This window comes from Nannospalax galili, unplaced genomic scaffold (assembly GCF_000622305.1).
Source record: "Nannospalax galili isolate Female #2095 unplaced genomic scaffold, S.galili_v1.0 scaffold648, whole genome shotgun sequence".
Lineage (NCBI taxonomy): Eukaryota > Metazoa > Chordata > Mammalia > Rodentia > Spalacidae > Nannospalax > Nannospalax galili.
Genome location: NW_008360311.1, coordinates 2,810,842 through 2,828,118, shown reverse-complemented (window position 1 = coordinate 2,828,118; position 17,277 = coordinate 2,810,842). Strand labels below are relative to the sequence as shown.

At 46.4% G+C, this 17,277-nt stretch overlaps 1 protein-coding gene across 2 annotated transcripts in view; it reads right to left on the bottom strand.

The window, feature by feature from the left end:
- The window catches only part of Hhat (hedgehog acyltransferase), a 351,875-nt gene that overhangs the window by 325,319 nt on the left and 9,279 nt on the right, over nt 1-17,277 (bottom strand). The window contains exon 1 of one of the 2 annotated variants that reach the window (XM_029559466.1): nt 2,537-3,296. The exons of the other annotated variant lie outside the window; for it this stretch is intronic. The gene's annotated coding sequence lies outside the window, so the exon portion shown is untranslated. Of the gene's footprint in view, nt 1-2,536; nt 3,297-17,277 lie in introns of those variants that run through there. 2 annotated transcript variants of the gene reach the window in all.

Below are 17,277 nucleotides of genomic sequence, written 5' to 3'. Positions count from 1 at the left end.
TCCAAAGGGATTGACAGAGGGGATAAGCCTCCCTGAATGTGGGTGGCATCAGCCCATAGGCTTGGGGGACCGGCCCTCCCCTCCTTCTACTTCCTGGATACCACAGTGTGAGTTGCTCTGCTCCAGGATGCTGTCCCTCCGTGATGGACTCAAAGCTCTGAGAACAGCTGAAACTCATCTTCCTCTCTTGTTTCTGCCAGGTATTTTGTTCATGGTGCCAATAATTAATACACACGTTAGACCCACAAAAGGGGGTGTGTAGTGCACTGCATACATGTCCGCTGTACAGTCTGTCAGTGGACTATCCTCCAAAGATCACCTCGGGAAGGAGCAGAGCAGGAAGAGGGAGCACACCCCCCCCAACAACTGGGAACTCCGGAAGGTGAAAGTTAATAACAGATGTGGGGCTGCTCTTGTAGAGGACCCAGGTTTGATTCTGAATACCCACATGGCAGCTAACAACCATCTGTAACACCAGTTCCTGGGGATCCAATGCCTTCTTCTGACCTCCTCCACCTCTGCATGACATGGGTGCACTTACACACATGCAGGCAGTACATTCATACACAAAAATAAAAATAATAAAGTAACAGGTGTTAGTGATGCACTCTGGTGGCCAACAGAAACGTCAGACACAGAGTAGTCCCAAGCTATCATGCTAAGGCAGGCGGATTCCAAGTTCCAGGCCAGCCTGGGCTACACAGTGAGACCCTGTCTCAGCAAACAGCAACAAAAGCTGATCGTGATGGCGCACGCCTTTAATTCCTGTACTGAGGAGGCTGAGGCAGACAGATCTCGGTGAAATGAAGACCAGACCGGTCTATAGAGCAAGTTCCAGGTCATCCAGGACTACACAGTGAGACCTTGTCTCAATCAGTAAACACATAACTAGAACCGCTGCAAGACTAAGGATCTCCCCTTCCAGGGCAGGAAGTGCTGTGTGCAGTGCCCTATCCGGGCACCTGGGGCTGGCTGTTGACTAATACTTCAAGTCACCTGGAGATCCTGACACCATCTGTCCACCCATCTGCCTTGACCTCACCCTAGGCTGCTCCATCTCCCCAGCGTCTCCAAGAGGAAGCAAAAAAAAGGCATAAATAAAGCACTGATAAAGCCTTTGAGTCCATCTGGGGTCCAAATCCCAGCCCTGGCACAGACCAGGCAGAGGGGTTGGCAGACTGGGCCTTTCTTCACTTCCCTTTGGAGAGGGCGAACAATGCCAAGCTTCCCAGCTCCTGTCAGACCAGCACATCGCTCTCTTAAATCATTATGGCATCTTCCAGGTCAGAACTGCTTTTAGCCAACACTTAATTACACAGGGTGGAAAAACCACAGGGAAAGAGAGGGGAAATCCAGGATAAAGCCACCACCTCTCCATGCAGCCGTCCCTCTCCTGTCCTGGGTGCCCATGGCACTGACACGGGTGTTTGTTTAGCGCTGAGAACGATCGAAGAACACACTCAAGAGGGCAGACACAGGGCAGTTCCCTGAGCAGAAGGCGCGATCCAGGGCACTGCCTTCCCCTCTTCATCTATGCGCCCCTGTAACCTGGGCAACAGGCCTGCACCAAGACCAGGCTGCCTGGGCTGGCCACGGATCAGATGAGGGAACACTCCAGAGAGCAGACTGCAAGGGGAATATCTAAACTGGGCGCCTGGAGAGGACTGGAGCTGGGATCCCCAGAACCGACGTGATGGCCTGTGCCTGAAATTCCAGCCTCCTCCAGCGGAGACTGTCCATATCGCCAGCTCTGGGTTTGATTGAGACGCCCTGCCTCACAGAAGGTGGACGAGGAATCCAGGATGGCTCCTGCCATCAACCGCAGGTTGCCACGTGCACGCGCACTCGCCCACACACGAACATGGACACTGGACGAGCGAGGTCCCCGGGTCGCGGCGGGCGGGCCCCCCTTTACTCGTGCCCAGGGGGGCAGAGCTGCAGTTCTGGACACAAAGCCAGGAGCGGGCACGCGGCCCGGGAGCTCGGCGACTCGGTACCGGACCCGCCGGGCCTCCGGGTCGCGCGCTTTTGTCTCCACCGGGGTCGGGCGCGCACGGAGGCGGAGGAGCGGAAATTCCGCACCGGGGCGTCGGTTCCCTTCGCAGCGCAGCCACGAGCCTCCCCCGCCACCTCGCTGGGCCACCGTGGAGCCGCTGGGGACCGGGCACCTCAGCCCCAGGCGCGCACCCCGCAGCTCCACGCGCGCACCCCGCAGTTCCACGCGCAAACCCTGCACGCGCACACCCCGCAGCTCCACACGCACACCCGTCTGCACGCGCCCACCCCGCAGTCCCACGCGCGCACCCCGCAGCTCCACGCGCAAACCCTGCACGCGCGCACCCCGCAGCTCCACGCGCAAACCCTGCACGCGCGCACCCCGCAGCTCCACGCGCAAACCCTGCACGCGCGCACCCCGCAGCTCCACGCGCGCACCCCGCAGCTCCACGCGCACACCCATCTGCACGCGCGCACCCCGCCGCTCTCGGCTTGCGGGAGGCCCGGGCTGGCCACGGGTGCGCTGCAAAGAGAAAGTCACCTGAACCTCAGCGGGGCAGCTCCAGCCCCTGGGGTTTCGCGGCGGGTACGTCCCCGGGCTGTGTGGGCGGAGGGCGGGCCGTGCGCGGAAGCTTCCCGAGCCGACTGCCCTCGCCCCGGGAGTCTCCTGTCCGTTGCTGGCCCGGGCAGACCCCGGAGATGCCACGGGAAGGCCTCGGAGTTGCAAAGCCACCCTGAGCTCGGCTGCCCAGTGTGCGCCCGGCCCGGCCTGGCGCGGAGCGGGCCCCAAACGCCTCCCAGGGGTGCGACCAGGGGTCCCAGCGCCGCCAGAAGGGGATTTGCCAGGGTCACCCACATTTGTAGGAGGAAAATCACTGGGTTCCTAAAACTTCGGGCTTCTGGATCCTGCCTCAAACCAAAGCAATGAGGCCGGGGTCGGGGCTATACAGTGCCTTTCCACCCCCACAGGATACAGCAGGATACCGACTAGACTCCATGAAGGTTAATTGTTAATGGTCAGGGATTGCTTTTCTGGTTGCAAATTTGCCTGAAAAATCAGAATCTGAACTCTGAGATCAGGGCCGTCTTCGTTTCCATTTGCCCGGCTCTACGGCAAACAGGTGTTAGTAAACTCAGGATCAGGAGTTCCGGGTTAAGCAAATAGACGTGCAGGACGTCCCGTTAATGATGAGTTCAAAGTGACCAGCACTTGGCAGTATTAGTACGTTTTATTTTAAGAAGAAAAAAAGTTAGGGATTAGAGAGGTGGCTCAGTGGCTAAGAGCAATAGCTGCTCTTGCAGAGAACCCGCGTTCCGTTCCCAGCACCCACATAGTAGGTAACAATCTGTAACTCCAGTTCCTGGGGATGCAAGGCCCTCTTCTGGCTTCTGTGCATCGCACACACTGTGCACTTACAGACATGCAGGCAAAACCACTCACACATAAATATTTTCAAGTACAAAAGATGTGTGTGTGGTGGCACACACGTTTAGTACCTGCACTCTGGAGGGCAGAGGCAGGCAGATCTCTGAGACTGTGGGTAGTAGTCTGGTCTACACAGATCGTTCCTCTTTTGCATACAGCATACACAAAGTTCCTGTTTTCTGAAATTGAAATTTAACTGGCTATCTTGGCATCTGACAGTCAAATGGAACTGGGCTCTTTATCCAGCCGCTGTTGTAGAACATAGGATTTGGCAACGGAGGTGGTAGAGCGTGAATTGGGACACTCAGACGGTCGGTCGCTGGGGGATAAGAAATCTTGGCTTCATTGGCCTTTCCGCCTCACCCCTTTCTGCGTCACACCGAGTTCATCTGAAGACACAAAGGGCGGGGCGTGCTGGCGCACACCTTTAATCCCAGCACTCCTGAGGCAGAGGCAAGCAGGTGGATCTCTTGAGTTCAAGGCCAGCCTGATCTACATAGTGAGTTCCAGGCTAGCTGAGGCTACAGGGAGACCCTGTCTAAAAAAAAGTCAGCAATGGACAGGGGAACATATTTGCAGAAAACATACAGTGTTGTTTTGCCACATACAGGTTTAATACAATTAACGAAGATAACAAGTCAATGGCGGTAGACAATCCAGTAAAAAAAATTTTAAAAAAAAAAAGAGGACAGAAATAAAGACACTGCAGTGCTCAAAGGGATGCCTGGGAAGTCGGCCTGGCAGCCCAGGCCTGTGAGCCCAGCTATTCCAGAGGCTGGTTTCTTTATTTTTATTTTATATCTGAATATTTTGCCTGCATATATGTAAGTGCACCATGTGTGTGAAATGCTCACAGAGGCCAGAAGAGGGCATCATATCCCCTGGAACTGGAGTTACAGACTGTCAGCCACAATGTGGGTGCTGGGAACTAACCCAGGGTCTTCTGCGAGAGCAGCCAGTGTTCCTAATCACTGAGCCATCTCTCCAGCACTTATTTGAGAGGTTAAAACAGGAGGATTGTAAATACAAGACCAGCCTGGAACACAGAGTCAGTTCAAAGCCAGCCTGGATAGCTTAGTAAGACCTATCTCAAAATTAAAAGTAACCTAGCCATTTATGAGGATTTTCCATTTCTGGTTGCTGTCTAAACCACTCCAGATGCATTTCTTCTGATTATTAATGCAACTGAAAACACAGTAGAATCCTGTTTTTGCGCATTTCTACATGTTAAACTTTTTATTGTTTCATTTCTATTTCGATATTGATTCCTTCGTCTTTCATTAGTTCTCACCGTGCAAATTTAAAGTCTTCTAATAAAAATTTGGTTACAAAAAATTTAAAAAGCCAAGGATGCAGCTCAGTGGCAGACCCTTTACCTAACATGCATGAGGCAGCTCATGGGGAAGCATTTGCCTAGTGTGTACTCAAGGGACTGGGTTCAATCCTTCCTATCATAAGAAAAAAATTTGCAAAAAAAACCACAAAAGAGAATAAATGACATAAAGGTTGACACGAGTGCTGCGGGAGCACCGCAACTTGAGATGGTAAGTTATAACACTTTTTCATCAAATGCCTGAAGCGGTTTGCCGTCCACCTCCACAGTCACTTGGCTCTGCTGCTCCAGGGCCCGTGCATGGCGAGGCTGGGAGGCACGATGGGGAGCGTGTGGGAAAGCAAATGGCAAACCTGGTGGAGGAGACAGAAGGAAGGAAAGAGCAGGGCACGATCTCCCCCAGGGACATACCTCTGGAGACCTACTTCCTCCAGATGGATGTCAGGAACTAGTTTCCAGCAGCTGGGACCAAGCCTTAAAGCCGGCGCCGGTGGAACAGCTCCTGCACACACCAGAGGTGGGTGGACGTCAAGGCAAGGGCAGACGCCCCCCAAAATGTGGAAATCCTTTGACACATTTTAGCTTATGGACTGTTAGTTCTACCCGTGGGAATGAATGAAATGGGAATAGTCTGTAAAGCAGAGAGTGCTTTCTCAGTACTTGAAATAGTTGACAAGACTGTGAGGTGTACAACTTGATGTTGTGGTGCATGTGTCCATTATGAAATGATTGCCCCAGTCAAATTAACATCACCTCACAGCTAATCCCTGTGCGTGCGTGCGTGCGTGCGTGTGTGTGTGTGATACTTAAGACATACCCACAGCAAATTTCAAGTCTACAGTACTTTCTGCTGGTGTATTTGTTTCTCTTTCACTTGTAGTGAAAAAAAATTTTAACTGGTGGACCACACACACACACACACACACACACACACACACACACACACGCGCGCCCTTGACATTGAACTCCTGATCCTCTTGCTTCCACCTCCCACGTGCTGAGATTACAGGTAACACCTGGCTAACTGTAAGTTACTATTAACTACAGTCACCTTGTGATACAGTTTATCCTATAACTGCAAGTCTGTGCCCAGCATTTCCGAATTCCCTCTGCCTTCTGGGACTGGTGAGCTCTGCTTTGTTCTGTTTCTATGAATTCAATCTTTGTGTGTCTTTCTGCATCTGACTTGCTCTGTTTATCATAATATCTACCCCTGGGTTCATCCAGTGATCGGGATACCTTTGCTTCTCAGGCTGAATAACTCCTCTAGAGCAATTTCTTCTGTTGTTGCACACTTGCATTGTGTCCATAATTACACTGCTGTGAATAAGGCCAGAAAATGCTTCTTGTGAGCAAGGATTTTAATTTTTACATATGTACACAATTATGACAGCATCAAAAATTATTTTAAAGACTTTACACAAAAATGTATTCATTTATACCATTTTAATTAATTCTTGTTTGATCTTTTTCTTTTATATATATGAGTATTGTGCCTGCTCGTAAGTGCACCCCTGTTGTGCAGTGCCTGAGGACAGAAGAAGGCGTCGGATCCCCTGGAGCTGGAGTTACTGAACTGGCTCAGCGAACTTCCCTAAGTTACTCCATTTTGTTCAGAGCCATTTCAGCAGCAACTTTGCTCCACACCAAAAGGAAAAGGGGGGCAACCTTGGGCCTTGGGAAACTGTCCTCGCCATGAATCATGGGATGTGCTAATTCCAGACATATTTTTACTAACCAGCTTGTTTTCACTTCTGTAACCCGCTTGCTGTCTTGGGTCGCCTTGACACAGGGCATAAGACCACCCTTGTTATCCTGTTACTGTATGACCACCTAGAAGTCACTTACCTTAACTGTCTTATTATACTTATGGCTAAAACAGTTGGCTAGCTTTAAGGTCACAAAGTTGACTGCCAGGTTATATGACTATATCACTTGTCTGTATAATGATTGGTTGTTGATTGATAGAATCAAAATTCTGCTGTTGTACAAACCTGATTGGTTCACAAGTGTCCTGTTTTAATAATAATTCTGTAATCCTATAAAAACTCTGACCTGACAATCATCAGGGCTGCTTCTACTCCCGAGATAGACAGCCCGGCCGGTCGAAAATTAAAATTTACCTTGCTACTTTTCTTAAAGTGGTGTTGGTGATTTTTTACGAACTCTGTCCTATAACAGTTACTGATGGTTGTTAGCCACCATGTGGGTTCTGGGATTCGAGTCCAGGTCTTTGGCAAGAACAGCCAGTTTTCTTCACTTCAGCAGCCCCATCATTTTAATTTAGACCATGGCAGGAAAACGTACCACAATGGACCATAATGGAGAAATACATTTCAGAAAGTCCGTAATTTCTGAAAAATGGAGGAGAAATTCAACAAAAACCTACAGTCTTCTCCATGACATAGATACAACCTTTGAAATAGGCTTATTATTAATGTGTAATATGATCACAGCTCTAGAGCCTTTAAACTCCTGCATGGGAAGATGACTGGACATACTGGGGGTAAAAATGGGGTTGGGTTTGGACAGCAAGCTTTCTCTATTCTTTTTTGTTTTGTTTTTGTTGTTGTTTGGTCTTTTTGAGACAGGGTCTCCCTGTAGCTCCAGCTGACCTGGAACTCACTACATAGACCAGGCTGGCCCTGAACTCACAGAGATCTTTTCTATTCTTATCTCATTCCCACTGGAGCTTCCACTGTAGACCAGGCTGGCCTTGAACTTGCAGCAATCACCCCACGTCTGCCTCTTCAGTGCTGGGATTGCAGCTATGCCCAACGCCTAGCAATTTTCCACACTTTTATTGAGCAGAAATTAATTTATGATAGAAAAAAAATTAACCCCTAATTTTTAAAACATTGCACTACCTTTGTGTTAACCAACTTTCTGTTGCTGTCACAAAACCCCCAGACCACCTACTTATAAGGAAGAAAGGCATATTTTGTCCACAGTTGGAGGTTGTAGTCCTTGAGCAGTTGGCCTCTGCTTTGGGCAAAAGGTGAGGAAGTAGATCTTGACAGGAGGAGCTGATGGTGCCAAGCTTCTTCCCTCTCTGTGACTGGGAAACAGCCAGGGAAATGTGCTGGAATACCAGCTACCCCCTGAGGGCAGGCCTCCACCTCACTTCTACAAGGACCCACCTGTAAAGGCTCCACCATCTCTCTGCAGCACCACAGAACAGGGACCAAGCCTTGAACTTGTGAGCTTTGGGACTTCATGACCCAAATCACAGTGGCCGTGAAGGTGGTTTTGGTGAATCTCAGATCTCACATTTACACAATCAAATAGTGAATATTTAATATTAAATATTGACAGCTTCCTGGGACTGGAGATGCAGCTCACTTGGTAGAGTGCTTGCGTGGCATGCATGAAGCTGGATCCCCAGTAGTTCATAAACTGGGCATGCCTGTAATCCCAGCACTCAGGAGGAAAGGTCAGGTCAAGGTTACCCTCAGCTACATAGTGGCTTTGAAGCCAGCTTGAGACTGTATCAAAAACACAATCAATAAATGTTTCTTAAACCATTTTCCCTAAATATGAACAACTTTCCAAACTCCGCATGTCATCTATTAACTTAGGCATTACTGCTAGCAAATTCTTAGCACTACCTCAATTTATCAAATTGGTCATTCATGCAACTATATGCTAATTAAAGTGCCTTAAGTGTTTTAATCAACCCATCAAGTCACGTGAAGGCTTGGGCTTTTCTCCCTTTAGAGTAAACTCTAAACTCCCAAGCTGAATAGCAGTGCTGTTTCCTTTCTGTGTTTTGAAGCAAAATATGAACACTATTTACTGTATTAACTGCTTTTCTCGTTATTCTGGTAAAATACCTGAAAAGTAACATACGGGTAAAGGGGTTTATTTGGGGTCACTGAGAGTATGGTCTGTCATGATGGTAGAAGTGTGAGGTTGCCCTGCATTCACGGTCAGGAAGTGGGGGGGGGGTGGCGCTGAGAGACTGGCACTGCTTCCTTTCTCCTTTTGGGATCCCAGCCTTGAGGCAACACTTTGCACAGTGTGGGTCTTTCCACCTCAGTTAAGCCTCTTTGTAAACCCTCACAGACACATCCAAAGGTGTGTATCCTAGGTGACTCTAAATTCTGTCTGTTGACAAGCATGATTAAGCATTGAGGACCGGTGTTAGATTTAGGAATGCAGAAAAGAAGGACTTAGAGTTTAGGAATAAGAGCCAGAGCCAGACCTGCCGCAGGCAAGGACTATGTCCTTTGTCCAGCGAAGGGCAGAGGCTTTTCTGCATCTAATGAAAGGGGGATGTGGTTTACATAGGGACTCTACTAAGCACAGCTGCAGGAGTTTACTCAGTGCCAGAGTCTGGTGTCCTCGGGTGATTGAAGGTCTTCCACCCCAAGATTATTTCCTCAGGCAGGATAGGTGAAGTATCTGGGGCACTAAAAGAGACAGGTGGGCTCCATGAACAGTCTCCTTTGGTCCTGGGGGTGACAAGCTGATAAGGCTTGAATAAGGCCAGCCTGCTAGTTTAGGGCCGTTTGGCCACATTAAGGAGCTTATGGCTTCCCTAATGATGCTTATGACTCTCTTGCAATTTACACATTCTATCAGTTGGGGAGATGGCTCAGTTGGCAAGGTGCCTGCCTTGAAAGCATGCAGACCTGAGTTAGATCCTCACCCCCCATGTAAAAGGTTGAACATGCTGGCACACTGGAGTGATAAGCTCTGGACTCAGTGAGACCCTGTCTCAAAAACTAAGGTGGAGAGTAGTTGAACAAGGCACCCAGCACCAGCCTCTGGCCTCCACGCGCACATAGACTCATGCACACGTACACGTGCACTCACGTGTGCACACACATAGATTAACCATCACGCTGTTCAGCATTTTTAGTTGCAGAGTTCCGTGGTGTTAAGCATGTCCACATTGTTGTGCAGCTCTGTAGTTTCTGTGTCCTGGAGAACAGAAACTACACCCTCCAAACAATTTCTTGGTCATCTCTACCACCCAACCTATGACTTAAACTCCTCCAGACACCACAGAATGTGGGATCACAGTGATTGTCCCCAGCCTATGTAAGATTCCTTTCCTTTTAGGGCAGATCCATCCCATTGTTATGTGTCATCTGTTTATCCCTCTGCTCTCTGATGGGCATCATTGCTCCAACTTTTAAGAAATTGCATTACAGGACTGGAGAGATGGCTCAGCCGTTAAGAACACTGGCTGCTTTTACGGGGGACATGGGTTCAGTTCCCAGCACCCACATGGTGGCTAATAACTGTCCATATAACTCCAGTTCCAGGGGGTCTGGTGCCCTCTCCTGGCTCCATGGGCATTGAGACACTGTTTTCAATATTTGGGGCTCACACACAAAACTGAAGTCACTGGATCAAATGGTAATTCTATTTTTACTTGGATGAGCCACCATGCTGTTTTCTGTGGAGGCCGCATCACTTTACATTACCACCATCAGTGCCCAGCACCCCCACTTCTCCACCCTCACAGCACTGGCTATTTTCTGGCTGGTTGGCTTTATAGAAGCTGGCTATAAGGTGGTACTTTTCAGTTTTGGTTTGTGTTTCTCTGAAGATTAGTGGTACGGAACACCTTTTTGTGTCTTTACTGGTCATCACATGTCTTTAGAAAAATGTCTCGTCTGGTCACTCACCCATTTTAAAACTTGTCTTTGTTGTTGGGTTGTAGGTGTGGTAACCCTGCATATGACCTCTTCATTAGATACAAGCCTTGAAGCCATCTGCCCCCTTTCCAGTTGCTGCTTTTACACTGGACTATGTCCTTCAATGAGCAGAAAGTTTGACAAAGGCCAGTTCATCTATTTTTCTATTGTTGCTGCTGCTTTTGACATATCTGAGGCCATCACCGAATCTCACATCCAATGTCAGGACACTTTTCCTATTTGGTGTTTGATCCAAGCTGATCTTTATATGTGGAGTGAAGTAAGGGTCCAGCTTCACTCTTTGGTGTGGGGAGACACAGCTCTCCTAGTGCCACTTTGTTGGAAAGCATATACCTCTTTTAAAGGCCAAGTTCTGCATTGGGCAGAATGGATGGCGGGGGATTAAGTTCCTTTCGGAAATTAGGGAAAAAGCACTCAGAGAAATTGGGTTTTGAGGGTGCGGATAGGTGTAGGGGGGAGAAGCAGACTGCCTTCCCTCCCCTCAGTATGCTCCCCACAGGAGGAGTCTGGCCTGCCTTTGGGGTCTGGTCAGGACTGAGGCTCCCAGCTTGGAGACACAGCAGCCTGCCCTGGAGCAAGACAGGACCACAGCTGCCAGGGCTCAGGCTGTTTTCACTGTGCACAAAGCCAAGCGGAGTCCTTCTTGGGTCAGGAGCAAACCAGAAATAGAGAAAACTGAGTAAGGCTGATGATCATTAAAGTTTTAAAAAGAGGATCCATTTGGACCTCAGCACCATATTACTTTAAAATATCAAAAACCTTCAGTCCACACAGCAGTAATTGGCAGCCACCTGCTCATTATACGGTTCCTTTCACTATAAACCATCAGGCACCTGTACTGAGCGCATTTTCTTTCTGCGTCTCAGTTAATGGGGTCCAAGTGTTCCAGTGAGACCATCTGTCCAGACAGGCAACCCTGAGCACCTGGTAACAATTCTGCAGACCACAAACTGGAAATTTGGAAGGATTAGCCAGGGCAAGTCTTTTAAATTCAGCCAGCACTGTCTCAGAAATTAAATGTATTCAACAGAGATAGGAATGCTCATTAAGACTTAAAGGCAGTAGGACAAAGAATGGCATTTCTAATTATGACTCAGAGCTGTTCTGAAGGACCCCAAGACCTTCCCAACCCCCACCTCATGGCCCTTGTCTGCTCTGTCTACAAGGATATTGATGAACCCTGGGTCAAGGTGACTCTGGATAGTCCACACTGAGCTAGTGTCTGCTGAGCATCTACAAGGCCAAGAAAGGTCTAGAAAAGAGTGTCTTCTAAAAACTCCTGCAGGAAGTTGCTGTTTGGTTTTTGCAGTACTGGAAATTCACTAAATACACACAGAACAGCTAGCAAAATAATAGGCACAATTGTAGCAATACAGTTCAGATGTCCATAAATGCCAAAGCCTGGACATCTCAGTAGTCTAAATACTCAGAGACCATCCGGTGTCCCTCCTCCACCTTCCCTGGCTCCTGCCCAGGCTCCATTCCTGTGTGCTCCACCACACTCACCATCCCGTGAACGTCTGCATATTTATTATTTATGTCATCGTGATCCAGACTACTTGCAAGAAAACACATCAGTGGATTATAAGATAAAGTTAATGGCCACAGCTAAATTCAGTCTTTTAACAAAATGAAAGAGACAAAAACACCACACTTTTATGAAGAATTATGACTTGCTGGAAATAGTGCATCTGGTTACAATGAACAGAGAGAGGATGGAAGGTTAGATGAGCATTGATTGACTAGTAGAATGCATTCATTCTCTAAAAGCAAGCACCCCTGGGGCTGGGGAGTTGGCTCAGCAGTTAAGAGCACTGACTACTCTTGCATAGTGGATTCCCAGCACCCACATGGTGGTTAACAACGGTCTGTAACTCCAGTGCCAGGGGATCCGACGCCCTCTTCTGTCCTCCTCAGGCATTGCATGACACGGGTGCACCTACCTACATGTAGGCAATATACTCATACACATAAAAATAAATAATAAACAAAAGCAAGCACCCCATCTGGCATTTTTTTGGTATATGATGTATACAGGGCCACCACCACTATAAGACAGTTAATGGTTGATAGTTTATGTTAACATTACGCATGGATCATTAGAAGGCATTTTTCTGAAAAGAACTTATCCATGAAACATGTTTCCAGTTTTTGTCAAATGTTCATTTTATTGGGGCTGGAGAGATGGCTCAGCAGTTAAGAACACTGGTTGTTCTTGCAGAAGACCCAGGTTCGAATCCTAGCACCCACCTGGCAGCTAACAACTGTCCAACTCCAGTCCCAGGGGATCCAACAGCCTCGTCTGACCTCCTCGGGCATCGCATGACATGGGTACACTTACCTACATGCAGGCAACACATACATACACATAAAATAAAAATAATAAAAATAATTTTTAATGTTCATTTTATTAAATTAACCTGAATCTCCCTTAATAAAACTTCTTGTTGTTAGGAGAAGGCTGGGTGTGGTGGTGCACACCTTTGGTCCTAGCACTCTGAAGGCAAAGGTACGTGGACCTCTATGAGACGGAGGCCAGCCTGGTCTACATAGTGAGACCCTGTTTCAAACAAAGAACAACGAAATCAAAGTTAGACAAATGTTGCCAGTATGGTGGCTCAGTGGGTAAAGGACCAGCCGCCAAGCCTGATTCCCTGAGTTCAATCCTTGGGACCCAGTTTGTGAAGGAGAAAACCAACTCCCTTTAAATGTCCTCTGACCTCCACACATAGAGGCACACAGTAAATAATGAAAGAATAAATTACAGAAACGCTCAAGCTCAGCCATCAGATATCTAGAATGTAAACAGGAACAGTGTTGAGAAATCCCTGACTAACCTGGGGTCTAAGCGAGCACGCTACTGCCGAGCTATAGTCCTAGTGCTATTTAGTTGGTGTTTTGTGATTGGTGTCTCTGTAGCCCAGGCTGGCCTGGCACTCACAGCAATCCTCCTGCCTCAGCCTCCGAACTGCTGGGGTTACAGATGTGCACCACCACACCTAGCTTGAGTTCTTAGAAATCAAAGAAGGTAAGACTTTTTAAAGTAGGTTATTTAAAGAATTTTTTCAATATGTAAAAGCCAACAAAAGTGACTAACACACCAGGCATGAGGTGCGTGCCTTTGATCCCAGCACTGGAAGCAGAGGTTGTTGGACCTCTGCAATCAAGGCCATTCTGGGCTACAGAATGAGACTCTGTGTCTTAAAAAAAAAAAAAAAAGTGACACAGGGCTAGAGAGATGGCTCAATGGTTAAGAACACTGGTTGTTCTTGCAGAATAACCCGGGTTCGAATCCCAGCACCCCCATGGCAGCTAACAACTGTCCGTAAGTCCAGTCCCAGGGGATCCAACAGCCTCTTCTGTCCTCCGCGGGCATTGCATGACATGGGTGCACTGACCTACATGCAGGCAATACATGCATACACATAAAATAAAAAAATAATTTTTAAAAAAAGTGACAAACTCCAACACATGATCTGTGCTGACTTCAAAAGTGCAGGACACTAGGGACCACGCAAAGGGCTGGTTCACAAGTTGAAGACATTTTAAAACAAAAGAACGAAAGCTCACTGATTTCTTTGCTGTTCTGTGAACTATTGAGAAGATTTAGTTGCATATGGATCATAGAAAGAAAAGATGGCTTGCGCAGTTGTTTGAAAATCTCTCTTCCAACGTGACTAGAAATGGCACATATGGCTTTTAATGCTAAATCAGCTGATAAATTAGAATTTTCAATTCTTCAAGTTAATTCTATTCCTAGTCAAATCTGTCCAATTACAGAGCCCATAGACTCATGCTTTTCACATGACTGAAAGCCAGCAGAGATCGAGATCCAGCCCCTAAAGGGTAAGGCTACTGAAAACTGCTCACCCCTCTCCTGACATGTTGTGTGTATGTGTGTGTGAGTTATGTATGTGGTGTGTGTAGGTGTGTATATATGTGTGCTTGGGTTTGTATATATGTGTGTGAGAAAGAAAGCATGTGTATGTGTGTATTTGAGTGTGTATGAGTGTGTGTGAGTTGTGTATGTAGTGAGTGTACATGTGTTTATATGTGTTTGCAAGTGTGCTTGTTTGTGTATATGTATGTGAGTTCTATATGTGGTATGTGTATGTATGTGTATATGTGTTTTTGTGTGTGCTTGTATATGTATGTGAGTACATGTGTTTTTTTAGTGTGTGTGAGTTGTGTATGTCATGAGTATGAGTGTGCACGTGTTTGTCTGTGCTTGCGTATGTATGTGTGTGAGTATGTGCTTGTGTGTGTGTGTTTTTAAATATTTTATTATTTTTATTTTATGTATATGAGTGTATTGCTTGCATGTATGTGAGGGCACCCATGTTGTGCAATGCTGCAGAGGTCAGAAGAGGGCTTCAGATTCTCCTGGAACTGGAGTTAAGGACGGTTCATAGCCACCATATGAGTGCTGGGAATCAAACCCAGGTCCTCTGCAAGAGCAGTCAGTGCTCTTAACCGCTGAGCCATCTCTCCAGTCCTGTGTATGTGTGTTTTAAGCGTGTATGTGTGTGTATGAGTGTGTGTGTGTATATGTGTGTATGTGTATATGCATGTATGTGTATATGTCTGTGTGTTAGTGTATGTATAATGTGTGTATGTTCACATGCACACACTTTTGTACTGTTTAAATTGATTAAAATGCAGATTACACATAGTTACAAAACTGAAAAATATTTTGTCAATATTTATTAAGCTTGGAAAATAATGATAGAATTATGAGTGAAAGGGCCAGCAAATGTAAAAAGCATAACAAAGCAATTAAGTATTGCCAAAGCAACTGATAGTTCCATTGGTGGTAGGTGTTTGCCTAGCATGCACAAAGCCCCTAGCACTGGATTGACCAGGCATGGTGGTGCATGCCTGTGACCCAGCACTTGGGAGGTAGAAGCAGGAGGATCAGAAGCTCAGGACCATCCTTGGCTACATTGTGAGTTCAAGACTACCCTGGGATACACGGGACCCTGTATTTTATTTTATTATTTTTTAATTAATTTATTTTTTAAAGCAGATATTTTAACATATATTATAAAACAAGCTCTACACTGAATTATTTACATGTATTAATTCATTATACAATCACTCTGAAAGATAATAGCAAGCTAGATCTAGGACTTGTAGTCTTATCTACAATTCTGTAAAGATTCTGTTGGAAAAGAGAAGCTGATCCTAAAATATTGGTTCACATATCTGGAAAATACTACTTTTCTGATAAGGTCCTGTTTCTTTTTTTTCATGTACTCTTTCTTCTTTTATTTATTTACTTTTATGGGGCTTTTGGCTACTCTTACATTCCCCCCTCTGAAGAGGTAAGGTAACCCTAAAATCTTTTAAGGATTAGATGAAAGCTCCCAAATACTTTCGACATTTTGAGATCCTGTATTTTAAATAATCAGAATCAAAGGAATTCTGCCATTGTTGTAAATAGTTCTGTTAACGGCTCATGGAAGTGCTAATGGTGAAGGTTGCTGAATTTATTAAAGGTAGTTCATTAGCCAAAACACGTGCGTGTTTTGTTCAAGTTGGAGGAACTCATTCCCTCACACTGAAGCTCATTGGTTGTCAGAACGGAACATAAGGAAAAATATTAAAGTGAGAAACTCGGAAATAGCAATCACTTTTTCTAGTTGAAATGCAATCTCAAAGAGGAAACAATCTTATTTTAAAATATATTTATATATTAAAATTAGTGTGCCTGACAGGTTATTGTGGGTTTGCTTCTTTTTCCTTCCAGGACTGAGAGTCCAACCCAGAGCCTCGATTGTGCTAGGCAAGCACTCTACCACTGAGCTACAGCCCCAGCCCTTATTTTACTTATTTTAATTTTGAGACAAGGTCTCCTTATGTTGCCCACGCTAGCCTTGAACACCCTATTGTTCAGGTGTGCCTTGAACTCATGATCCTCCTGCCTCAGACTCTCAAGCAGCTGGGATTACAAGTCTACACCACCCAATATTTTTAAATGCATAACTTCCAGGCAGGGGACTCCCAACAACTGAAATGAATAAGTCAAACATATTCAGAATTCAAAGACACCCTGTTAACGGTAGGTGGCAAGGTTGGGATCTGAAACAGTCCCCTTTTAAGTTGTTTGTCTCAGTGTTGCTTTTTTATGTTTGTTTTTGTTTTTGGTCATTGCTGTGGCTAAACCTGATCACTGGTTCAGAAGCTTCAGGAAATGGTTTGCTTCTGGCCTTTGGGAGTGCTCAGGGAAAGCTTTGAAAACCATAAGCAAAACTTACTAGGTGGTTCCAGTGGGAGTCAGAACTGGGTGCTGACAGAATGTGACTGTGGTGACTGTGGTGACTCAGGAAACTGTGCGCAGGAGGGTTACAGTGGATCAAGAATAAGAATGCTATAGGAAACGACTAGGGACAGTCTGTGTCACATTGTCACAAAGAACTTGTCTGCATCTATTTCATCTATGCCCAAAGACTTTGGGGGACACTGAATTTAAAGATGGACTGGTTTATCTGACGGAGGAAATTTCAAAGCGTCCAGTCATCTGGGCAGTGGCATGGTATTGCTGGCTGCCTTTAGCCATATGTACTATGAGAATTGTTAGTAAAAAGTAGGTCAGAGTCAGGCTTGGTGGCTCATTCCTTTCATCCCAGCACTCAGGAAGAAGCGGCAGATGGATCTCTGTGAGTTCAAAGCCAGCCTGGTCTACATGGGGAGTTCATGGATACTTAGTGGAACCTTTTAAAACAAATAACAACAACAAAAACTACTAGATTGAGGCCAGACTGAGCTACAAAGTGAATTCTAGACTACCTGAGCTACAGTGTGAGACCATATATATATATATATATATATATATATATAGAGAGAGAGAGAGA